This window comes from Hemicordylus capensis, chromosome 2 (assembly GCF_027244095.1).
Source record: "Hemicordylus capensis ecotype Gifberg chromosome 2, rHemCap1.1.pri, whole genome shotgun sequence".
NCBI classification, from domain to species: Eukaryota; Metazoa; Chordata; class Lepidosauria; order Squamata; family Cordylidae; genus Hemicordylus; species Hemicordylus capensis.
Genome location: NC_069658.1, coordinates 19467388 through 19493096, shown reverse-complemented (window position 1 = coordinate 19493096; position 25709 = coordinate 19467388). Strand labels below are relative to the sequence as shown.

Below are 25709 nucleotides of genomic sequence, written 5' to 3'. Positions count from 1 at the left end.
TTTGTCATCACTTTGCTCTCCTAAATTAGTTGTTCTAGAGTTACCTCTGCTTGATGCTAGCCCTGTTCACTGAACACTCACCAACCTTAATATATTCAAATCTTATGGTGATGCAAATGGCCTCTGCGCATACGCAGAGGTCACTGTAATGGTGTCCGTGCATGCGCAGAGGCCCAAAATGGGTCACAGCTGGCCTGGCCTGTCATTTGGGAGGCTGGAAGGGGGGTTGGAGGAGCCGCCTCCACCATCATAGGAACACAGGAACATAGGAAACTGCCATATACTGAGTCAGACCATTGGTCTATCTAGCTCAGTATTGTCTTCACAGACTAGTAGCGGCTTCTCCAAGGTTGCAGGCAGGAATCTCTCTCAGCCCTATCTTGGAGAAGCCAGGGAGGGAACTTGAAACCTTCTGCTCTTCCCAGAGCGGCTTCATCCCCTGAGGGGAATATCTTGCAGTGCTCACACATCAAGTCTCCCATTCGGATGCAACCAGGGCAGACCCTGCTTAACTATGGGGACAAGTCATGCTTGCTACCACAAGACCTGCTCTCCTCTCCTACACCACCACCACCTCTGCCATCCCCTCCAACACCAGATTTTAAAAGGTAAAGACTACCTTTTTCCGCCCCCCCCCCCAGCGCATTGACTTTCTGGAAAGCCCTTTACTTGTAAAGCGGAATCCTTGCCCAATTCCCGTTTACACGTATACCAAGCCGACTCGATGGCTAGACTGGATCAGATCCAGCACGATCAAACCCGAGCTGCCCACTGTGAAAATGTGAAAATTGGTTCCATGCATATCCCTAGCTCATGCTGCCCCTCCTGGAGCATCCACCTACCCTTCTCACTGTAGTGGAAATAGGCTACAATCTTGCAGCACTTGTCCACAAGGACAGCTGTGGCAAAAGCACCTGAAGTGGGGGAGTCCCTGACACTCCCTCCTCCTTGCCTCCTTGATGCCAACTACATCTGTCATAACCAGGTGCAGAGTGTGTGCCATACAATATATGGACACAAAACTCTAGCTGGCGTGCCACCCTCAGCACCTTGGCACCATTGTCGGTGACCATGAAGCCCCTGAGGAGGTTTGGCCACCCCAACAGCCATTCCTCCACCTGGCACCCAATGATCCCTGACAGCTCATCTGATGTGTCATCTGTCCAGTGGTGTCCACCTGGGCTTTCCTGCCTGGGAGCATGTGCTGGCCACACCAGCAGCTGCAGATGTCACCCCCTCTCTCTCTAGCCCCCACCAGTATGCAGTGAGGGAGAGGAAAGCAGCCTACACTCCTCTACAGCTGGTCCACATATCTGTAGTGAAGTTCATACCGGTGTCAGGCCCTGCTGACTCCAGCAGCCCCGACACAATCTCCCTGCATGCTCGGTAAAGGGAGGACACCACCCTCCTCCTGAAGGTGGTGCATGAGGGGATTATGTACTCAGGGACAAAAAGCTGGATCAGCCAGCGGAAGCTGGTGTTCTCCACCATCTGAAACAGCTGGTCGTCCAGAGCCACCATCTCTCCAATGGCCCAGTTAATGAGACATGGCTCTGGGCGACCAGACCGCTTCCCCGCTGGACATGCCCACTGTGTGACAGGCAACATGCCCTGCTTGAGAGCAGGAGCAGAAGCATGTTCCTTGCCACTACTAGTTGAGGGCACAGAACACAGCCTAGTGTCACCAGGCGGACTGAGGATGCCCAGATGATTGGGCATGCCCAATCATCTGGTGTGTGCCTCCACATGGTGGTTGGTGTGCCTCCACATGGCTGATGTCTCCAGACAACTGGCATCCTTTTCCTTGCTGACTTTTGCTCTGCAGTGGATGCAGACTGCATGTGTAGGGACACCTTGACAGCACTCAAAGTGCTCCCACGCAGTGCTGCCGGCAACAGCTCCTGGAGCACAGTCAAAGCTCTTCCCCAAAAGAGCACTGCCCAGTTTTAAATACTTTTTTAGACTCCCTCCTTTTTTCTCCCCCTCCCTCTTCCCCACGCCAGTCAATGGGGGCAGAGTTGCCCTGACAACATTCTGATTTGAATGACAACAAGGCAAACAGAGCAAAGGAGATTGTTAGTCAATCAGAAGGCCATGGCAGAAAAAGCAATCAGGAGGCCTAAAATTTTGTAAACAGACCTCTGTAATGGGGGCTGCCACATTTGAATCATTGAACCAGTTCAAACCTGTTAGATTTGAACTAGGTTCAGTCTGGTTTGAACTCAGACTGGCCTCCTCCCTTCGGTGGTGGTGGTGGGGTGTTGAGTCTTTGAACCTGGCTGGTTTGAGTCAAACTTGATTTGAGTTGGACTGGTTTTGCACACACCTATCTGACACCACCTCCATGCCTTTGTGCAGTAGTAGGAGCATGACGCTCTTGGGCAACCTGCAATAAGAATCCATGGAGAGCAATTTGCTGAAGGCCTCCTGAAACCTGGATCCAATCCTGGGTAGCAGAGGGATCTCTTTGGACACAGGGGAGGCCTTGTGGGACCTCTCCTTGGCTGCAAAGAACACATGGAGCATCATTTCCTTAAGGTTCTTAACCCAGGCTAAAAGCTGGGCTACAAAGCTAGGCTAGGCGGCACTGCCCCGTCGGGATTAAGGGACGTCCTCAGGTTCCAGTTTTTGTTTTGCAGGAAAGTGAGATACAAAGGGCAGGTGAGTAGCAGAAGTGTGGAGGGTTTGGGAAGGTGAGGATTTGAGGATGGCAGAGTTGGGAGCACATCGGTAAACAGGGCTTTTTAAAATGCTGCCATGGAATGCTCAGAACCACCTGGAGCTCTTTCAAGTGTTCAGCTTGAACGCCCCACAAATCCAATGAATTGGCCTGGCAAGCCGGAGGGTGTTTGCACATCCCTTCCAGGGACAAAAGTCAAACAGGGATTCAGTCTAGATCTTGACTGAAAGTGAAATGTGCAGGAGTGCAGGCTGAGAGTACTTGCTACTGCATCCTACCACATTTCGCATTACCATGGAGCTGGAAATAAAAATCTGCCGTAGCACTAACCTAATTGGATTTTAATAGAGTATTTACCACTGTCAAGTGCACACTCTACCACATGTATACTGATAAATGCCATGTTAAAGCCAATGCACAGTGTAATTTCCATAACACAGGTTATTAGCCCCCTTCCATAACATTCAAAGAAACCCAGAGATTACAGATATTTACTGCTTTTAACCTTCTCTTTACTCCATCTTCCTCTTTGCTGCTATTTATAATTTCTATAGCAGTTCTGACTTCCAGAGTTAGTTATAATCATCTCTTCATGTATACACCCAAGAGATATGGGAAGCAGGCTGATAGCATTCCCATATAGGAACCCATGTTTTTCTGGTCCAACCAATATAAGCCATGGTCTAGCAGATAACCAGTATTTGGGCGGAAAAGCCCACAAACCAGATTCTAGCCCGATTCATGCATTATGTTCAGTGCATATAGTCTGTGTACAGTGTGTTGGGATTTTGCCATAGGCATTGTCTCAGTTCTTTGTGTGGGGCATGCTTGTATATATTTGGATGTGACTGTGTTTGTTGGCCTCCTCCTCACTTGCTTTCCTGAATTCAAACTGAGAGGTTCTCCCTCATAAGAGATTGTTAGCCTGTTTATTGTTTTCTTAGCCTTTGTTTAATTAGTAATGAATATCAGACTCTTGTTTCTCATTTAAAGTTGGCTTCCTGTGTAATCACATATACAAGGAAAGTAATTACTCTGCAACACAGTGTACACACTGTGTACACTTTTTAAAATTCATGCATACAAGCATTCACACCTTTTGTTCAATGTACATACAGTGGTAAACACTGGCCGCATTTGCACCTAATGCAGAACCGCAGTTGAATGGACCAGAGGTTCCCGAAGTGTTACATACGAATTGTGGTTTGGCACAATGACGAACCAGAGGATACAGATTTTGAACACCAATCAGAACCCTCGGGTTGTAGTGAGTTTCATTGCCATAACCCAAGGTTTGATGCAGCTTGTAGTACATTTGTCGCAGTATGTCCCGGCTGTTTCCCCTGGAAATGGAATTGAGGGAGGAAGCTCCTGTCTCAACTCTGGCCATGATTGGCTGGGCAAGCTGTCCTTCATGGAAGAAGGAAACCTGATCAGCCAGTTCTTCCTCCTCTCTGCAGTCTTGCTGACTGCTTGCTGACTGCAGAGAGGGAGCCCTCTGTTATGTACAAATTCGGTGGACATAAGTGGACGCAGTGGAGGGGGAAGCCATGGCTCTATGTTACAGACCTGTGGTTCCATGTTACATGCAAATGCAGCCACCATCTTTGCTTCTTTCGATAGGTCTAGCCCTCGCATTGACTTTTTAAATGAATGTACATGTAGTCACTCACATGGAAGCATGAATGTGCATACAGACATCACTATGTGCATGCTAGAGCTGATCCAAATATACTTCCAACAGAAATTTCAATGAAATTTGTGGGGCAGGAGGTGACAAAACAAGAAACATTTCAGGGGTGGGCAAGAAATTCTTGTAAAGTTTCATGAAAGGTGGTTTACTGCTGTTTTCTGGTAGCAACAGCTAGCATTGTTTTTATTTCCATTTTTATTGCTTGTGCAGCACCTTTGAAGGCAGTAGCAGAAGCAGCACAGGAAGCACCAGGCCTCTTCCCAGCAGCCAGCTTCATCTGGCTGCCATTTTTCTACCCAGAGTGCTCCTGGAATGATGCTACATGCAACTTTTAAGTGAATAAAACAGCAGCAGAACAGAGCTGACTGCTAGGAGGAAGTCTGGCACTTCTTGTACTGCTTCTGCTGCCACCTGCAAAGGCACAGCATGGAATAAGAAAGAAATACAAGCATGGTGAAATAGTTTTTTTTTTTTAAAAGGAAAAAGGACACCTGCCAGCACCAGGAACCAGCAATAAGTTACTTCCCACAAAACTTTAAGAATGGTGTGTGCCCACTTCTTGAAAATGCCAAATAACACACTCACACACACACCGCCGCCAATGGTTGTTGGGGTTTTTTTTGTTTTTGTGTGGGTTTTTTGCTAGCTGTGCTTATTCTGCCCAGCTCCCAGGAGCCTTCCTATTTGCAGTTGCATCTCCAGGCTTGGAGATTACCTTTGGATATGCTCAGGAGCTTCACAGTAATGTGAGTTCTCTGTTTATGGTACACATGGGGGACAGGTCACTTAGTTGGCAATGGACTAGTCACCCCTAGATTTGGCTACAAACAAAGCAGATTGGAACAGGGATCCAGATGCACACACCCTCCCTGTGTGGGAGCCCCAGCTCAGCAGACTCCAGAGTTAACTACTTACTGGGCCACTCTAAACTCAAGTGAACTGCCTTAATGTTCCTTATCCTCTCACAAGAGATAACAACACACAAACGAGCTGATTATGCCAAGCAGGAAGAAAAGTAGATAAGGTAGTGAAGCAATGGTCTCCCCATCATAAAGAAGATGAGTGAGTGGCATAGACCCAGAGGTGTATCTGTTGAAATTATTGATAGGATTACTGGAGAGCCCTTCCAGGAACAGATACTATTTTGTGCACCTGCATACTCTGAGTGTCATCACAATCAGCCTTGCACATTGATTGACTGATTGATAAAAATGGCTCAGGGTGGTTTACACAGAGGAATAATAAATAAATAAGATGGATCCCTGTCCCCAAAGGGCTCCCTATCTAAATAGAAACATCAGATAGACACCAGCAACAGTCACTGGAGGTACTGTGCTGGGGGTGGATAGGGCCAGTTACTCTCCCCCTGCTAAATAAAGAGAATCACCACATTAAAAGGCTCCCCTTTGCCAAGTTAGCAGGGGTAGAAGGCAATCCCCACATAGGCAATCCCCACATAGAAGGCAATCCCCACATTGTTACACCCAGGAAAGAGTGATTAGACATAACGCATTCCATGCAGGTCCACACCCTGGCACTTTTAATCAGAAGGAAAGGGCAAGAGGAATTTGCCCCCAAGGCATGTTTTTGGGATATAAGTATCGCCACTTCCATGAACCAGTGTGCTCTCCCGTGCCTTTCACTGGGGACTCCAACAAGTGCTCCCTTGCACCTCTCACTTGGGGACTCCATCAAATGCTCCCTATGATCTTCATGCTCCCTCGTATGCTATACTTGGGACTCCATTGAGCACTCCTTGTGCTCTCTTGCAACCTACAAAGAGCTTGAAATCACTAGCAGCTTGGGCGATCTGCTGCACACCAGCCATTGCAACCGGGGGTGTCCAGTTTTTCGTGCCACTCTCCGGATTGGTCCTTCTGCCGATCCATCCAACTTGCCTAGCCACCATAGGAAGCTGGCCCCACAGAGGTATCCTTCTCATGGACACCTCTCCCTCTACTAATCCTTGCAACCCTCCTGCTTCCAATCACGCTGTCTTGGAGGATGGGATTCTGCAGCCCTCCCCAGAGCCCTGAGGTCCCATCTTCCAGATCAGGTGAAGGTGAACATTTGCCCTGCAACTGGGCCCTCTCTATCCCTTTCACAGATCTAAGCTATCCCTGCTCTTGCGCAAGCCTCTTTCTCTTGCCCACCTGGGCACTTACACAATTAGGACTCTAAGCTAAAACGCCTCATTGCAGTTAAATGTGTTTTTGATAGCAATATTGCTTTAACCACATATTTCTTCCTTTTTGTACCCCCTCCTACAATAAATATCTTCTTTGTATTTTTAAACTATAGTCTTGTCTCAGTCCAGTCATTTCTTGAGTCCAAACGTTTGCACAAATTAAAACTGATGTGGAGCTGACCCCGCTTTAAGAGCTAATTCTCCCACAAGCTCTAAACATTGGGGTGCTGACCAAACACCTCAGGGCAGTTCCATTAACAGTTTGCTGCCTCAGAATAGGGTCCATTTTGATCTGTGCTAGTCATTCGCAGAGGCCCAAATAAAACTGCAATTTAAACGGTGCATCTACATGCCAGTTTGGATGTTCTAGCACTACGTGTTTATGCAGACTTGGGGGTCAGCAAAGTGGGGTGCTTTCACTTCTCCATGCACCACAGGCCATTGCTCAGACAGGTAGCCTGTCTCGGGGGGCTCCAAGGGAGCTTCTGGGATAAAATGGAGGTTGCTCCTGAAAAATTGCAGCAATTTCTATTTTCTCCATCTGAGAATTTGATGAAGAAAAGGGAAAGAGGCATTTTGGATCAACTTTAGTGCCTACAATATAACATGTGAACAGGCATTAAGACAGGCTCCCCACACAGTCCAGATGCGTGGCAGTCACTTGAGGGGCCAGCATGAAAACATCTTGGCACGCTGACTCCTCAAATGGCTGCCGCGCTTGCATGGAGGCCAACCAAGCAGTGTGGGTGGGATATCTTCCCCACAGCATGCTGGGTCGGTCACATGTAGGTTGCCAGGTGCTGGTGACGGGTAAGTTCACTGCTCTTTGAAGTTACGTTCTCCCACCATCACTGCCCCTGCTGGAGGAAGGCTCACTGGCCACTACTGCTCAGCAGAAGGCAGCTCCATAGTCCAAAAAGGGGAGTAGTAGTTAAGCCCATGATAGAACACTTAGGTGGTATTTGCATGTAACATGGAACTGTGGGTCCAATGGACCCATGGTACCACTCCCCACCCCCACCCCACCCACTCCGCTCTCCAAATTTAATGGAAAGCAGGCTCTTTACGGTCAGGGAGGCTACAGAAAGGGGGACTGGCTGTGCGGGCTTCCTTCTTTCATGAAAGACAGCCTGCACAGCCAATCACAGCTGGAGAAAAGGAGGAGCTTCCTCCCCCAACTCCAGTTTCAGGGAATGCAGCCTGTACTTCCACATTTGGATGCAATGCAGGCTGTGTTCAACCTCAGGTTGGGTGGTGAAACTCATTACAACCCGAGGATTCAAACTGGAGTTTGGAGAGTGGAACCTTGGATGACTCTCCATGCAAAACTGGGGTTTGGAAGGGGTTTCCTGCTTTCAGACATACGGGTTGGCAACCTCTAGCCCCTTCAACTCCGATTTCGTGTTACGTGCGAATGCGGCCAAATATATGACTAGTAGACTACATGCTAGTCACCTTAAGTGGTGCAGCAGGTGCTTGACTAAAAAGCAGAAGATTGTCGGTTCAAATCCCCACTGGTATGAACACCTATATCGGGCAGCAGCGATATAGGAAGCTGCTGAAAGGCATCATCTCATACTGCGTGGGAGGAGGCAATGGTAAACCCCTCCTGTATTCTACCAAAAGAAAACCACAGGGCTCTGTGGGTGCCAATTGTTGAAATCGACTTGATAGCACACTTTACCTTTTAGACTACAAGCTGCTTTAAAAACAAACAAACCGAGAAAACGCTTTTCTTTGTTTAGGCTTTTACCCTTAGGGGTTGCAGTCTCTCCTTTCCAGCTGCTCTGTTTTGTTTTTGTAGCTGTTACTTTTGGTGTTCTTATGGTTTTAAGTGATTTTTAAAGGCCCCTAAGGCAAGGCAGCCCTAAGACTCTTGAGAACATGCAGTTGTATAATCAGTGCTTCTACAGTTTCTCCCATTTGCCTCAACAGGAGAAACTGAGGTAGCACAGATTGCATGACCATGCATTCCCAGTAGTGCCGGGACCAGAAGAGCTGGTCTTGTGGTAGCAAGCATGACTTGTTCCTGTAGCAAAGCAGGGTCTGCCCTGGATGAATATGAAAGGGAGATGAGAAGTGTGAGCACTATAAGATATTCTCCTTAGGAAATGGAGCTGCTCTGGGAATAGCATCTAGGTTCCACATTCGCTCCCTGGCTTCTCCAAGATGGGGCTGAGAGAGATTCCTGCCTGTAACCTTGGAGAAGCCACTGCCAGTCTGTGAAGACAATACTGAGCTACATAGACTCATGGTCTGACTCAGTATATGGCAGCTTCCTATGTTCCAATGACTGCCTTGTGGGCCTGAAAGAGCCCTTTGCGGTTTGCACTGGCACCATAACATTGCTGCTACTGCTGCTATCCATATTTACAGTATATACCACTTTTCAACAAGGTTCTCAAAGCAGATTAGATAGAAAATAACGAATAAGCTACACTCCTGTCCCCAAAGGGCTCACGATCTAAAAAGCAACATTGGTAGACACCAGCAACAGCCACTGGGGAGATGCCGTGCTGGGGTTAGATAGGGAGAGTTGGTCTCCACCCACTAAATATAAGAGAATCGCCACTTTAAACAGTGCCTCTTTGCTCAGTTAACAGGGGGTCAGCATGTCAAAAAACGACTCCATTATTTTGAAGCAGGTTTGATTTGTTCTCCTCCACCCCCACCCCCAACTTACATATCAGCTCTGGATCCGTCATTTTGTACATCTTTCTTTGGAAATAAAGATTTCATGTTGTACTGCAGATACGCTGCCCATCATGTCGGCCACTGTACCCGGGTAGAGTTGCTCCCCAGTGCCCAGCACTGGTAGAGCATCTGCTTTTGCATGTAGAAGGTCCCAGATTCAGTCCCTGGTAGCATCTCCAGGTAGGACTGGGAGAGAGCCCTGCCTGAAACCTTGGAGAACTGCTGCTGCCAGAGTAGATAGTACTGAGCTAGATGAAGCAATGGTCTGACTCAGTTTAAGGCAGCTTCCTATTCTCAGTCATAGGAAGATCCCTTCCTGAGTAGACAAACACATACAAATGCTGAACTCATGGACAGTAAAAAGAGTGGGGCTAAGGAGAGCATCATCGTGGGGGGCGGGGTTTCCCAGCATGCTCTTGTAGCACTTAAAGAGGACTATCATTGACTTGTTCCATGTTTTTTCCCCATTCTGGGTTGGGATTTTATTTCCTCTTGGGGAGTAGCTGGGGGAGACGTGTCATATTTGAAGCAGCCCATCTTGGCGGATTACCCCTGATAAGCACTTGCTGAGGATATAAGCTATCAGTTCTGCCGTTTTGATCTAGCAGAATTCAATCTTTTCTGGCTTAAGATAAAACGATGACAAATATCTTGAAAGGGGACAGAAGCTTTATTGTTGTTATTTGAGGATATCAGCATGTCAAAAAAAACACCAAAAAAAAAAAAACACTCCACGGATGGATTGTGGAATGACTCCGTTATTTTGAAGCAAGTTCAGTTCGGTTCACTCCCGCCACCTACCTTCGTATCGGCTCCGGTTCAATAATTCTGCACATCTTTATTCGGAATTAAAGATGTTCTGTTGTACTGCTGATGTCGGCCACTCGACGCAATCTGACAGTCAGCACGGTTGCTCATCTTGAGGCGTTTGAAACTGTCACTAGCGAAGGATGGCTGCCAGAGGCACATTTTAAACTGGCTGGCACTGAGAGGAGTCAGGTGCAGTATCTATAAACATATTTGGCAAAAAAAGGGAGAGAGAAAGAAAGAGAGAGAGAGAGAGAAGAATGGATATTCTTGTGACACTAGCATCGTGTAACAGAAGCACTAACAAGGACTTTTCACATGCTGGAGGGAACAAAAACTGGCTGATTTGTCCAAGTTGTCGTACAGACAACAGGAAGCATTTCTTCGCACAACACATAATTAACTTAAGGTATCCATGGTCATAAGATGACATGATGGACACCTGCTTAAATGGCTGTCAAAGTAAATCAGACAAGTTGTTTATAAAGGATGGGGCATCAATGGGCTACAACAGCTAAATAGAACCTCCATGTTCAACAGCAGTATATCTCAGAATACCAGTTCTCTGAAGGGCAACAGTGGGGAGCAGTCATTGCCTTTAAGCTTTGTGCATCTGGCTGGGTGTTGTTAAAAAACAGGAAGCTGCCTTTTGCCGGGTCAGACCATTGGTCCATCTAACTCAGTACTGTCTACATGGACTGGCTCTCCAAGGTTTCAGGCAAGAGTCTTTCCCAGCTCTAGGTGCAGGAGATTGAACCTGGGACCTTCCACATGCAAAACAGATGCTTTACCATTGAGTCATGGCCCCATCCAGAAGCATCTAGACCACTGGTCTAGTCCAGCAGGGCTTTTATTACTATTTTATTTTATTTTATTTTATTTTATTTTATTTTATTTTATTTGCTTTATATACCACCCTTCCAAAAATGGCTCAGGGTGGTTTACATCAGGGCGGTTTATGCTCTTATGCCTTGGTTCCCCAATGCCAATATTTTTGCATTCTTGCTTTAAAAGTGTAGAGTTCCTTCTCTAAGGCTCAAGCACTGATCACACCTTCCGCTTTGCAGAGATGAACATGTGACGGGGGGGGGAGTGAAAGGACACCTGTTGGCCCTTCCTCCAACCTCCACATATTCACGTAAGCCTATAGCCCTGTTTGCACATAATGTTCAGGCTGTGTACAGACTTCTTACAAATTTTGCTGCAGAACCAGATTCATTTTAAGAAGACGATGTACAGCTCATTGACAGGACACTAAAAACAGGCCTGCAGTAGGATTTCTCAAGGGCGGACAATGGGGAGTAGTCTGAAGATTGAGCTGTCATTAAGGAGACAGTGCACTGTTAACTCAATATGCCCTGAGAACAGGACACATGTGGATCCTCAAAATTTGGAAGACAACGATGAACAATCCCTGACCTTTCTTTCTCTGGTGAATGGAAATAAATTCTAGCTAGCTCCCTACAGTATCAGAATGGGGTGCTGGAGAGGATCCCAGTGCAGCCAGTGTTGAGAAGTACTGCTGTTGGATATTGAATATATATTCCAGTTTACTGATAATTCCTGAAAACCGCAATATTGCATTTCTAAATGTGAAATGCATCTTAGCAATGATGCGAATGCTAGATGGGCTTGAGCAGAGTGTTCCCTGTAAACATCTTCTTTTGCAAATGCTATGGATTTGAGAAATGACAAATGATAACACAGATTTCCTTCAGGATTAGGGGTGTTTGGAGAGGTTATCTGTCAAAGCAACAGACTTTGTAGGACATAAGCTGGTATGCTATCTAACTGAGGAGTGCATCTATCTGTGTGTAAAGACTTGGCCAGAATTTTATCAAAAGAGGCTTTTATGCCTGATGCTTGCTGCGTGCAGCACTATTAAAAAGGGGGGAAGGAAAATTGATCCTATTGTTTGGGGGAGCAATTAAGATTCTATTGTAATGAAGGATTTAATGAAAGAAGACAGTGACAGGCTTTTGTCAGTGGTTAAGAATAAAAATTACTGATGGATCTGAACCAAACCACTCTGAATATGGGCACATTGAACTCTATTGCTGACAGTGTTCTTAGAAACATCTCCATCTATGCACACATGCATAAGCATGTACAAATACACACAAAATCTTCCCCTGTCATGCCCTCTCTAAGCACTCTTTGTTCTCTTACTCCTCTCAGATGATGAATCACATGGAGTCCTGTGATTCTTTCTGCTTCAGATTTTTTTTTTTAAATTGTCAGTGGAAGGTGGGTGCACAGATAAAAGCTGCTTAACTGTTTCCCTTCCTGTCCTTTTCTGGTTCTAAACCAGGGGTACGGCTGTGGATGATGGGAATCGTAGTTCAACAACAACTGGAGGGCCAGGTTTGCCCAGTCGGGTAATCCATCTCTCTGAACTGCTTTTTCACCTGCAAGGAGAAATGAGATCCAGTATGCTTCACAGGAACATTGGAAGCTGCCTGATCCTGAGTCAGACCATTGGTCTATCTAGCTCAGTATTGTCTACACTAACTGGCAGCAGCTTCTCCAAAGTTGCAGGCAGGAAATTTTCCCAACTCTACTTGGAGACACCAGGATTGAACCGGGGACCTTCAACATGCAAAGCAAATGCTCTTCCACTGAGCTACGGCCCCATTCATCTGTCACTTGAGCCTCTATCGCTGGATTGTCCCCTCTTTGGCTGTGAAGATGTGAAAATTGTACAATCGGAGTGCAGTTGGGAATAATGGAACAAAATGGTACAAAATGGAAATAATGAGCTTACTCTTGCACAAGTGTTGTGCTTTTTTTTTTTTTTCATTTTTACAATTTGCAAACACTCAACTGCAAACACTTATCTTACTTTATCTGCTTGTTTTTCAGCTGCAGACAGCCAAGGACACTTGTGAGATCTGCCAGCAAAGGGATTCTGCTGGGCCTGTTGCGTTTTTTGCTGTGTTTGTGCTGTTACTCTGTGGGCTGCCTCCTCCCTTCTGGCTAATTGTAATATACTTTTCTCCGGTTTACTGCCAGGAGGAGGAGCTGCTAGCCATTACACCTATAAAACCAGGGGCTGTGGCAGAGGTGGCCGACGGCAGGCCAAAGGGGACTGGCCTTTGGGGGCAGGACAGAGGGCTGAGGCAAGTTATGCTGCTGATTTAAAAACTTCTCTGTTTATTTGCTAGTCTCGATGCAGGTATGTGTTTTAGTGAACCTGGAGTTGCACGGAGCATGTTCAGTGTCCCCGGGGCGATTCCAGTGGTGGTGGGGAATAGAGGAAGATGTGGCACTGGCAGGGTAGCAGGCTGTTACAGGGGAAGGGAGATCAGAAATTTAATAGCTGTTACACCTTCCAGATTCCCTGCCAGCTCTTTCACCTTGGGGAGCAGTACCAAACCCCCCACATAACCTCACTTTGCTTCCCTGTAATGCCAGGTCAGTTCCAAATAAAACAGAAATCACCCATGATTTGATTGTGAATGATGCAGCTGACCTGGTATGTATGTAATACATACATCCCTGACCTGGACGGGGGAGGCTAGTGGTCCAGTTTGGGCCCAGTTTCTCTTGGCAGGATACTCTGTTGTACAGCAGGTGAGAAGACGTGGGCTGGGAGGAGTGGCTGTGGTACCTAAGAATACTATCTCCTTTCCTGGGTTCCTGTCAGGGAATTGGCCTATATTGAATGTGTGTACCTGCGTCTGGAGACCAAGGACAGACTGGGACTTCTGTTGGTGTACTGTTCACCCCACTGCCCAACAGGATCCCTAACTGAGCTGGCTGACTTGGTTGCAGGACTGGTGTTGGAGTCTCCCAGACTAGTAGTTCCGGGAGACTTTAATATTCACTTTGGATCCAATTTATCAGGATCAGCTTAGAAGTTCATAGCGGCCATGACTACTATGGGCCTACCCCAGGCGGTCTTGGGACCAACGCAGATTGATGGGCACACTCTCGATTTGGTTTTTTGCTCTGATCAGAAAAGTGTTCTGTAGGTGGAGACCCCAGGAACCTTTTGGGTTGTGAGCGGGTAGCATGTACCTCCAGTTTTAATTCAGGGAAAGTGAACTTCAGAAGTTTGGGGAGTGTTACAAGAACGGAAAAACACAGTGCTATGCAATGCAAAAAAACTCATCCCCAAACTGCTTCCCAAAGCATTACAAAGTTAAAGACTGTACGGATTATAAAGAACATCCATTTCAAATGGGGGAGGGCAGGAGAAAGTTCACCCTTTTATGCCTTCGGGACCCTTCTTTATTCAGTTGGTACATGGTTATACCAAGGAGACCTCTGTTGTCTCCTCTCTGTCCATTTTCTTGAGCAGCACTTTATCTTTAGAAAACTTGGCCCTTCCCCCGCCTCTGTTCTTCATATGGGTCTGTCAATTCAGATTTTAAACTTGCAGGAAGGGCATTGTATACTATCTAGTAGTCCTTTATGTTTTGTTGATTAGAACTTTGTCCCAATGGGGATCTGGTAGAGAGAGTGGGGGGTTGGGTTAGAAAGAAAAGAGAGGGAAAGGAGAAGGAGAAAATGGGGTTGTTCCTGGAATAAAGTTTTAGTTAAACAAACATAAGATTATTTTAATAATATAACATGCTTATTTTTGTTGTTGTTATTAGTAGCTGGCATCCAGACTAATGAAGCACTTGCATAAATATGCTACGCAAGGGCAAGGTTGTTGCACTAGTGAGTTGCACTAGGTCTGGAGCTAGTCCAGACTGGTATTATGCTATGCAACAAGATGCACAACCCAAAGTACACCTCACATGGTTTTCTGGGAATTTTTGCACGAGAGCACAAGAGTGCAAGACCACTGTTTCGAACATCTCTGCAAACTTTACACAGCTAGGTGATCTTCTTGTACTAGCATAGCACAACTTCGTTCACTGGGCAGTGCTCTGTTAGTCTGGATATCAGCCATTATTATTATTGGTTTCCTCTTCAGAAGTTATCTCCCCACATTCACTCAAGAAATGGAGAGCAGGCAGACAAGGTACAACCGACCTCAGTCCAATACATACAATGCTTGTTCCCAGGCAGTGGTGGCTGGTCAGTAAGGGCAGGAAGGACAGTGCCCCCACAAACAAAAACAAACAAGATATTAAAGGATCAGACTTAGCAGCAGCCAGGGAAACCTTCAGAGCAAGGGGCTTCTTCCAGCCCCTCCTCCCCTGCCTGTAACTTCTTCTGTTGGTCTTACTGGCTGGAACAGCTGCTACTCACGCTGCTCCAGCCAATCTGATTCCTAGGGGGCTCCACCTGGCACTGTCCCCAGGAAGAACTAAAATAATGGGTTAAAAATGCACTTCCTGGTTGCTACAGGGAGTATATTTTTAATACATTTTCCACTTCTTCCTGGGGGCAGTACCAGGAAGACCCCCCTAGGAATCAGATTGGCTGGAGCAGCTTGAGCAGCAGCTGTTCTAACCAGTAAGACCAAAACAGGAAGTTGCAGGCAGGGGAGGAAGAGCTGGAGGAAGCTTCCTAGAGGATTCCCTGGCTGCGGGTAAATCTGATCTTTTACTAGCTTGTTTGTTTGGTGGGAATGGGGGGATGCAATCCCTGCTTTCTCTCTTCTGTCCCTCTTTCTGCCTTTTGCCCTTCCTTTCTGCTTTCAGCCTTTGTCTCTGCTTTTTGCCCTTTGTTTTTGTTTGTTTTTTGTTAGGGGTGTTTTTTGTTGTTGGTTTTTTGTTTGTTTGATTTGTTTTGTTTTGTTTTTGCTTTCTGCCTTCTTCCCCCACAACCCACAAAACATTTGTTTTCTACTTTTGCCCCTGCTTTTCTGTTCCCTGCCCCCTTTCTGTTTTCCTTAATCCTGGCAGGCTTGGGTAAATACCCAGGCCCTCTGGCATGGAGGAAAGGCAGGGTAGGCTTCTGCCTCCATGACAAGATTCTCTCCTGCCCCCCTCCCCAACCAATGCCCACAAGCCACTACTGTTCCCAGGTATCTCTGCACTTAGGCCATGACTCTACAGACAAACAGTGGGTGACATACTGACAAACACATCTGTTCCTGGATACAATTTAAGTTGCTGGTCATTAACTTTAAAGCCCTAAACAGCTTGGGCCTGAAGTACCGTAAGGACTCCCATTTCCTAGCTAAAACTACCTACCTGACTAGGTCAGCTGGGAGGGCTCTGCTCTGCATGCTGACACCTGCTGAGGCCCATTGATCAAGCATGTGGGACAGGGCCTTCTCAGTTGTTGCCCCCAGGCTATGGAACTCGCTCTCAGTTGAGAACCACATGCAGAGGTGCATCTAGGTATTTTGAAGCCTAACCCTAACGGACTTTGGAGCCCTCCACCCCACCCCCACTGCAAGTTAAGCATCCTCCTCCTAAACACACACACACACCGTGACACACACAGTATTTCCAGCATGTTGGGTCTTGAAATCACAAGAATGTAAGGATATAAAACAGGTATATTTATGCAAATATGCATTAGCAGAAACATTTCAACAACATATCCCCATCCCACATATTTATTTTTCCACTCCCCCCTCTGTCTCTAAAACAGAGGTCACTCTCAGCTGCCTGGCCCAGGTCACAGTCACACTCGCCCTCCCGGCGCCGTGCAGGCCGGCGGTGCAGTCCACACTACCTGGGAAAGACTAAAGAAGATTTTGGGGGGGCGGCCCAGGAAGTGTGGAGGCCCTGGACTTCCTCCTGGAAGTCCAGGGGCAAGAGTGCCTCTGCCCACATGGCTTTCTCTCTCCCAGCCTTTAGGAGGAAAGTGAAGACTGCCCATTTTATTCAGGCTTTTGGCCAGTATGCTATCTCCTGCTCTTTTTAAAAAAAAATTAGCTGTTTTTTAACATGTTCTTTTTATGTCATTTTTATTGTTTTTATCTTGTTGTTAACCGCCCTGGGGTCTTAGAGTGAAGCGTGGTATACACATATACAATATTATTATTATAACGCCGAGCAAGGGGACGTGGGCAGCTTGAGCACTGCCAGCGCCCTGTGTGTATGTAAACACCTTGGATGCTGCTGCACTGCCAGGCAGCAATGCTCGGTGGTAAGGACTCCATGCATGCAGTTGTGCAACACAATGCCCATGGGAAATAATGGGTGTTGCATCACACAACAGGGTGCATGGATGGAGCCCTTACTGCCGAGTGTTGCTGCTCCTTTGGAGGGGTCCACATGCATGCAGGGGCACAGCTGTGCTCAAGCCACCTGCATACCCTTGTGCAGCATGTCAGACCGGGAACACAGAGACATTCCTGAGCATGACCAGTGGGGGCCTGACTAGCTGGCATCTTCCCACTCACCCTCTTCCTGCGCTAAGTGAGCACAGGAAGATAACATCCGAAAAGTATTCAGTTGTTGAAGTAGTCTAGATCAGGGGTTCCCAATCTGTGATACTCCAGATGTTGCTGAACTACAACTCCTGTCGTCCCCAGCCACAATAAATTCTAGCTGGAGATGATGGGAGTTGTAGTTCAGCAACCTCTGGAGTACCGGGGTAGTCTAGCTCAATTCAGATGCCAAAACATGGTTAAGGAAGATTAACTGTGGTTTGGTATCCTGTCTGAATTATAAATCATGGTTTGCAGATTGGCTGGCATACCAGAATCAGAAACTATAGCTTGAAGTGGATCTGGAAACTATTGGCTTGGCACAATATCTGAATTGATGGAGCATGGCTCTGCTTCCAGAGGCTGCACATGGAACGCAGGGAGCCAGTAGGGAATGTATGGAGCTGAGTGGGAGTCAGAGCTGGTCTTGTGGTAGCAAGCATGACTTGTCCCCTTAGCTAAGCAGGGTCCACCCTGGTTGCATATGAATGGGAGACTTGATGTGTGAGCACTGTTAGATATTCCCCTCAGGGATGGAGCCGCTCTGGGAAGAGCAGGAGGTAAGTTCCCTCCCTGGCAGCATCTCCAAGATAGGGCTGAGAGAGATTCCTGCCTGCAACCTTGGAGAAGCCGCTGCCAGTCTGTGAAGACAATACTGAGCTAGATGGATCAATGGTCTGGCTCAGTATATGGCAGCTTCCTATGTCCCTGTTTGTTTAGTGGCTGACATACTGTGCATGTAGACATTTGCAATGGGGATCAGTACTCGGTGGTAAGGGCTGCACACAAAGTTGCACCACACAGCACCCCTTGTTCCCCTTGGCCAGTCACTTTTCTCTATCTCTGCCTAACTTAGCTCACAAGTGTGTGGGAATAAACACAACTATGTGCACCACTCTGGGCTCCTTGGAGGAAGAGTGGGATGGTGACTCTCGGTCGCTCTATGGATCAATGCACTCCATGCCATCCTATCTCGTATAATCAAAACAGCATAAAATATAACACACCAATTAAGAGCTGGTCTTGTGGTAGCAAGCATGACTTGTCCCCATAGCTAAGCAGGGTCTGCCCTGGTTGCATCTGAATGGGAGACTTGATGTGTGAGCACTGCAAGATATTCCCCTTAGGGGATGAAGCCGCTCTGGGAAGAGCAGGAGGTTTCCAGTTCCCTCCCTGGCATCTCCAAGATAGGGCTGAGAGGGACTCCTGCCTGCAACCTTGGAGAAGCTGCTGCCAGTCTGTGTAGACAAAACTGAGCTAGATGGACCAAGTATATGGCAGCTTATTATCTTCCTATGAGTGTGGAAAGGGCAGAAAATGAAAGCAGACACGGTCAAACCATAGCTTGCCTGTTGTACTTTTGAAGCTCAACCCAGGGGTTGAGTTCCTAACTACTGTATGTAAGCGGAAACTAGAGCGTGGCATATTGTCTCAACTGAGCCTCTGTCCCTTGGTGACCATGCAAAGGTGACCAAACCCTTGGTGGGTTTCAGATCCCAAGCTTGACAAACACGGAACATTCTGGCTTGTAAAATGTTCAGCCGTTTTGCAGCAACTCTAGCTAGATCTGTCTGTCAGAAAAGTCTGCCAATCCCCAGTTAGGCTGTGTCACACTTTGTTTTGCAGTTGCTGTATTCTAATGCAGTGGGGAAAGCTGCAGCTCTCTGTTTTCAAGCTTGCCATTCTAGCATATTTGACCATTATGGATGAATATTAGCCATCTGTAGGATATGACGATATTGTAATGGCTTCTTGTCAGTGAACTCAATCAATCCACAACCATGTAAATTGGAACACTCAATTGCCCTGATCTCCAGTGGCCATGGACTTTATTCTGCCAGGTCAGTTCTCCTAAATTGTCAAGAGGGATGAATCATACAAACATTTTTTTTTAAAGTCAAAATGCCAGTTGTCTGATGTTTAATTGTCCAAAATATCTATATGGACCAAGCTGCCAAAATCTGTCCTAAAACAAATGTTGATTGTATCAGAACACCATAGATATTTCCAACAGCCTTCAGCATAACTGAGCTTTGTTTCAGTAAAATGTTAGTCTTTTTTTTTTTTTAAGATCAAATTTGGATTTGAATCCTAGTTTGGATCATCAGAGAAGAGTGTGCTTCTTCTGTGCATATTATGTAGTAGAAATACATTTCCTCTTATTGTGAGGGAGTGGAAAGACAGGAATCTATAGCTCCACACAGCATTTGAAATACTTTGAAGCAGACCATTCCCTTGCTTGTGTGTAGGGCTGAGGCACATCACCTAATTAATTAAAATAAGTCTGTGCTAAAAACAGCCCTGCTGGATCAGGCCCAAGGCCTATCTAGTCCAGCATCCTGTTTCACACAGTGGCCCACCAGATGCCTTCGAGAAGCCCACAGGCAAGAGCTGAAGGCATGCCCTCTCTCCTGCTGTTGCTCCCCGGCAACTGGTATTTAGAGGCATCTTGCCTTTTAGGCTGGAGGTGTCCTATAGCCCTCAAACTAGTAGCTATTCATAGACCTGTCCTCCATGAGTTTATCTAAACCCTTCTTAAAGCTACTCAAGCTGGTGGCCATCACCACCACCCAAGGCAAAGAATACAATAGATTAATTATGCACTGTGTGAAAAAGTGATATTTTATTAGTAGTGTTTATAATGGCTGACATACAGTGCGGTATAATGTGTGTGTCACAACATAATGTTTGCTCAGTTGTACAAGAGTGCTCTTGTGCTAATTGCAATAATTGTACAAATGCAGTTTGAGCAATTGGGGGGGAAATGGCTGCCAGTTGCACAGCTGCATTGTGAATTTCTTGCATTTACTGCGATTGTGCTCAGTGTAACATGAATGCTACATTGCAATGCATATGTAACATTGAGCAATATGTCAGTCAATATGTATAAACAACTTTTCAATGAAAATGTTCTCAAAGAAACTTACACAGGAAAATGAAGGGACAGTTTGCTATTCCAAAGGCTCACGGTCTAAAAAGAAACACAGAGACAACATCAGCAACATCTGCAGGAGGGATATTATGCCGGGATACATAAGTACATTTGTTGTCCCCCCTGCTAAATTTAAGAGCGTCACCACTTGGAAAGGTGCCTCTTTGCTCAGTAGACTAGGGTCATTTCTAGTCCTACAGCAGAACCAGACATGTTTAGATTCAAATAAGACTTCCAGGTCTATGCTCCTCCAAAACTGGCGCCAAGGGTAATTTAAAACTGGTTGTAGACGAGGGCCAGCTCCAGGTTTGAAGGGGACCTGCCCTGGAGGCATAAAAACAACAAATTGCATCATTTTAGCCAAAGCTAGTTTTAAATCTCATTGAAATCAATTGAGTTGTGTCGCAATTGGATTACTGTAACACACTCTATTTGGGGCTGCCCTTGAATACCATCTGAGGGCTACAGCTTATTAAAAATGCAGTTGCTTGAGCCATGTACATCAGTGCAAGGCTCGTGAGCAAGTGGTGGCTTCCATCAACAGTGAAGTTCCACGAATACATGGTGCCAAATGGAAGCAACCATTAGTGGTGTGCATGGAACTGGCACCTGCTGTTTTAAAGGTGTGTGTGTGGGGGGGATATCTTCAAGGATGGGGGAGGGTGCTTTTACTGCCCCTGCTGCATTCCCCCTGATGGCATTGTCTTTTAAAACGTTCCAGCGGGGCAGCAGTATACCTCTTTGCCACCCCAGTGCCTCCTTGGACCATATGTGCCCAGTGTGTGTGTGCACGTCGAGGGGAAATGCAGTGGGAGGGGTAAGAGCACTGTCCCTCATCCTTAAAGATATCCCACACACACACCTTCAAACCAGCTAAACCACCAGACATTCAAACTGGTTCGGAGGCTCATAAAATGGCCTCCGAACTGGTTTGTGCACATCCCTAGCAACCATTCCCACTGTCCAGCGCCAAAGGGCTCATTTAAAGAAAATGCAGCCCTGTTGAGCCCCAGCACCAACTTGGATGGTGTGCACAGAGTGCTGGGAAGTGCAGTCCTTCCCAGTGCACAGAGCTCTAATAGGGAAAGTGCTTGAAAGGGCTACACTTCCCAGAACTTTGTGCACATCTTCCAAGATGGTTCTGGGGCTCAATGGGGTTGAGTTTCTCTTTAACGCCTCCCCTGGCACTGGAAAAAGTACAACACTGTGTGGAGGCCAGCTTGGTGGGATTTGGTTCCCACGTTGCCTTTTTTTTTTTTTTTTTTGGCTACTTGAAAAATAGCAACGATCACCCACTCTTGACTGGGACAAGAATCTTTGAACATATAGCAACTGTTTTGGCATAGCTGCATTGGTTGCCAGCTTGTTCTATTCAAGGTGCTAGTTATGACCTTAGTTATGAACTAAAGCCCTTAGTGGCTTGGATGCTGGTTAATCACAACTTTTCTGTCGTTGCCTCAGGGCTGTGGAATGCACTACCTGTCAAAGAAAAGGCTGCACCATATTGGATGGCCTTCTGAAGAGCACGGAAGACTCATTTGTTCAGTCAGGCTTTTAGTAGTTTTTTTTTTTTAAATCTGTTTTTAAATTTTTATCTGTTTATCTGTTTTATATGTTGATTTTAAAGTTTATAGATATGTTAATTTAATGTAAACCACCTTGAGACCTGGTTAATGTAAACCACCTTGAGCCCCTGGTGGCACAGTGGTAAAACTGCTGCTCTGTAACCAGAAGGTTGCAAGATCAATCCTGACCAAGGGGCTCAAGGTTGACTCAGCCTTCCATCCTTCCGAGGTCGGTAAAATGAGTACCCAGAAATGTTGGGGGCAATATGCTAAATCATTGTAAACCGCTTAGAGAGCTTCCAGCTATAGAGCGGTATATAAATGTAAGTGCTATTGCTAGTGCTATTGCTAAAGGCAGTATAGAAACGTGTTAATTTTTTTAATGGATTGGATTGGATTGGATTGGATTGGATTGGATTTCTATACTGTCCTTCCAAAAATGGCTCAGGGTGGTTTACACAGAGAAATAATAAATAAATAAGATGGATCCATTACCCCAAAGGGCTCACAATCAAAAAAGAAACATGAGATAGACACCAGCAATAGTCACTGGAAGTACTGTAGGTAGGTAGGTAGGTAGACATAAAATTTGTGTACTAGAATGATCATCTCCCCCATTTCAGTCTGTTTGCCCTATAAGATATTTAGGGAGGCCATCTTGCATTTTATTGCTTTGGGGCATTTCTCAGACACAAGTAAAGGCCTTCTCTGAAGTGGCTTCACAATGCAGAACTCTCTCCTATCTGCTTAGCCCCCTCATTGTCTACACTCTCACAGAAGCTGAAAACCTCCCCTTTTCAGTTAGGTTTTTAAGATGCTGAACTGGTACACTTTTGTTCCTGATGTGCTTTACTATCCCTGTGCTATTTGATGTTTCTAGATCATTGTATTTTTATTTTTGCATTGTTGTTGTTCCTTATGTATTTAAAGTATAGTACTGTAAGCTGCCTTGGATCACTTGAGAAGGACAGGATAGAACATTGTAAAATAAAATACAATAAAATAAAATAAAATAGAAATTGATGGCTGAAATCCAGACTAACTTACTGAATAGTACTACAAAGGAGTTACTCTAAAGGCCTATTTAATTTCAGTAGGACTATTCAGTAGTAATTTAGTCTGGGTATCACAGCCAGTGAATAATTTAAGCACATGCTTAACTCACTCTTATTAAAATATTTGAGATATAATTTGAGTTGGACTATACGCAATAAGCCAGGCATCCCCAAACTGCGGCCCTCCAGATGTTGCTGAACTACAACTCCCAGCATCCCTAGACAAAAATTTTTGTGGCTGGGTATGCTGGGAGTTGTAGTTCAGCAACATCTGGAGGGCCGCAGTTTGAGGATGCCTGCAATAAGCATTAACACCTATATTGTGTATATGTTGTATTTTAGGGTGGCTGGAAATTCTGTTCTACTCTGTAATGAATACGTTTTTCAATTAATGCCTTTCTGATTAATAGTTCATTCACCAGATTCCCCTCTATCAGTATAGATGCAAGCCAGTCACTCGGTTTAAACTCAAACCAGGACCAGTTTGACTGGGACAAAACCGCGCCAGGCTGAGTCGGCTCGAAACTTCTGCGCACATCCCTAATATCCTGAGACATCGCTGGTGCCACAAAGCCAAATCCAGTGCCTCAGTCCAGTAATAGTGAACTTCAGCATCTTTACTAATTACATTAGCACAAATCTGACATGAGACACTCCTTATCATCCCTGCTCAACAGCTTATAGCATGTGTTGATTTGAGTGGGAGTGGCTCTGGGCTAGCTTCTAGTACCAGGTGGTGGCAACATACTCTTGCAAGCTGTGCCCAAGATCCAAATCTCACAGGGGGCCAAACTCTAGTAAGAGGTCATTGCCACAAGGGACAGGGATGCTCAGTAATACCTTTTAGGACCAGAGCCTTAAGTGACAAGTAAGGACGACACTCAGTCTGTCTCGTAGTTAAAATGTCTGTTAAAAATGAAACTCCGTTTACAGCCAAACCTTTCCTGGTTGCCACTCAAGTCTTGTTATTGACTGACCCTATTAACAAGATTCTATTTGGGGAGAAATAATCTTGCCATAAAACGCTTGCAGTGTATTTCTTTTTCTCATATTGTTTCTTGCTCCACAGTAACTTTCAAAATTCATTATTAAACAAAGGTTGTATTTAAGATTCCTCTGTCTACTGCTTAACAACACCCAAATTAGCCTCGATGGAATTAACTGTAATTAAGGACATTGTGAAATATGGTTGGGGCAAACAGAATTACACTGTATTACTTTATTAATAATATTCTTTAACTACACTGTAAATTGCTATTAGGCCTGCATATTACTGCCTGGATATGGAAATAGTCTTTTGCTATGCTAATCTAACACAATTTTCTTTTAAATGTAAACAAATTATACTCTATTAATATGCTGTTCTACTTACATAGTTAATTATTGTAACAGTAAGGAATAAAATTGTTCTGCTTTTTCTGTTTCTGATGGAAAAAGGGCTACATAAATAGTTTAATAGGGAATAATTATGCAAAAAATTTAGATGCCTAAAATGTGTTTGTAATTACATTAAAATGGTCTTCTGTTCAAATATTGGAAAGCCTGCTAATTGGAGGCTAGCTGGAAATTTAAATATTGTGAATCAATGATTTTAATACACTACCATGTTTGATTGTGTTTCTGTTCATATTTGTCTTTGGAAATGGAGTGAATATTTAATGGTGTTTAATAAGAGGAGTTTTCAAATTTCATACCAATGAAGTTAGTAAGTGGCAAGAATGAATTTTAAACATCCACACTGCAGCATTATCCTTAATTTAGACTCGGGGTATGTCAAACTGCTCGAAATTCAAGCAATGAAAACAACCATACAAATGCTCAGAGAGTTAAGTTGGCAAGAGAGCGAGGGAGGGGAGAGAAAGGCAACGGTAGACCAGACAGAAATATGCTAGAAGATGCAACACGACTCTCTAACAAAGCCTGATTGGGTTGCAAATTTCTAAACTGTATTTGAGATAAATGTTAGCATATCACTTCCCCATTCTGAGAAGAAGAAAAACCCTATGATCTATCATTTTTAATTTGTTTATTTCCCCCCTTGTGACTCTGGGAAATCCAAGAAGGCTTCAAGTGGGCAACGGGGGCAGAATGTGTCTGCTTCTTGTTATCTATAGGAAGACCTTCACTGACATATGGAGCCACATTCCATTTGCATTTTAATGCAAGAGCACTGTTGTGCAAACCACAAAAATGGTGCAAATGCAATTGTGTGATGGACAACCATTTTGTCCAATGGCTGTCATTAGTACAACTTTGTTTGTTTCTTTATTACATTTCTATACCACCCAATCCAACAGCACTGGGCAGTTTACAAACTAAAACAAAATATAATCATTCAAAAATCAAACATAAAACCATAAAATCTTAACAATTAAAACTGTTTAAAACAGTTGAAACAATTTAAAACAGTTTAAAAACCCTGGAAGGCCAGACTAAACAAATAAGTCTTAAGGGCTCTCTTAAAAGCCAATAATGTATTTAAACCATGCATTTCTGTGGGGAGTGCATTCCACAGCCTAGGAGTGGTTACAGACCAGTCCCGAGTTGCCACCAGACACACCGGTCGCAGCTGGAGACAGACCTCTCCAGATGACCTCAAAATGCGATAGGGATCATACAGAAGAACAACAATTGTGTTTGCACAATTTTTGCACACGAGTGCTCTTGTGCAACAGAATGTTGTGCAGTAGGTGAGCCCTTGTTCTTCGAGTGTGTGCAAAACCCTCATAAGCTTTTAAAATAGATTAAATAAGTTCATAGCGGCTATTGGCTGTGATAGCTAAATAGAATTCTAAATTCAGCGGCAGCAT

The 25709-nt window shown here is 45.3% G+C and overlaps 1 long non-coding RNA gene across 1 annotated transcript; it reads left to right on the top strand.

Moving 5' to 3' along the window:
* Window positions 1-15486: 15486 nt before the first annotated feature.
* On the top strand, window positions 15487-24501 carry LOC128346823 (uncharacterized). The gene is made up of 2 exons (XR_008317229.1): window positions 15487-15550; window positions 23342-24501. It is a non-coding gene; the product is annotated as an uncharacterized LOC128346823 (long non-coding RNA).
* Window positions 24502-25709: the final 1208 nt, after the last annotated feature.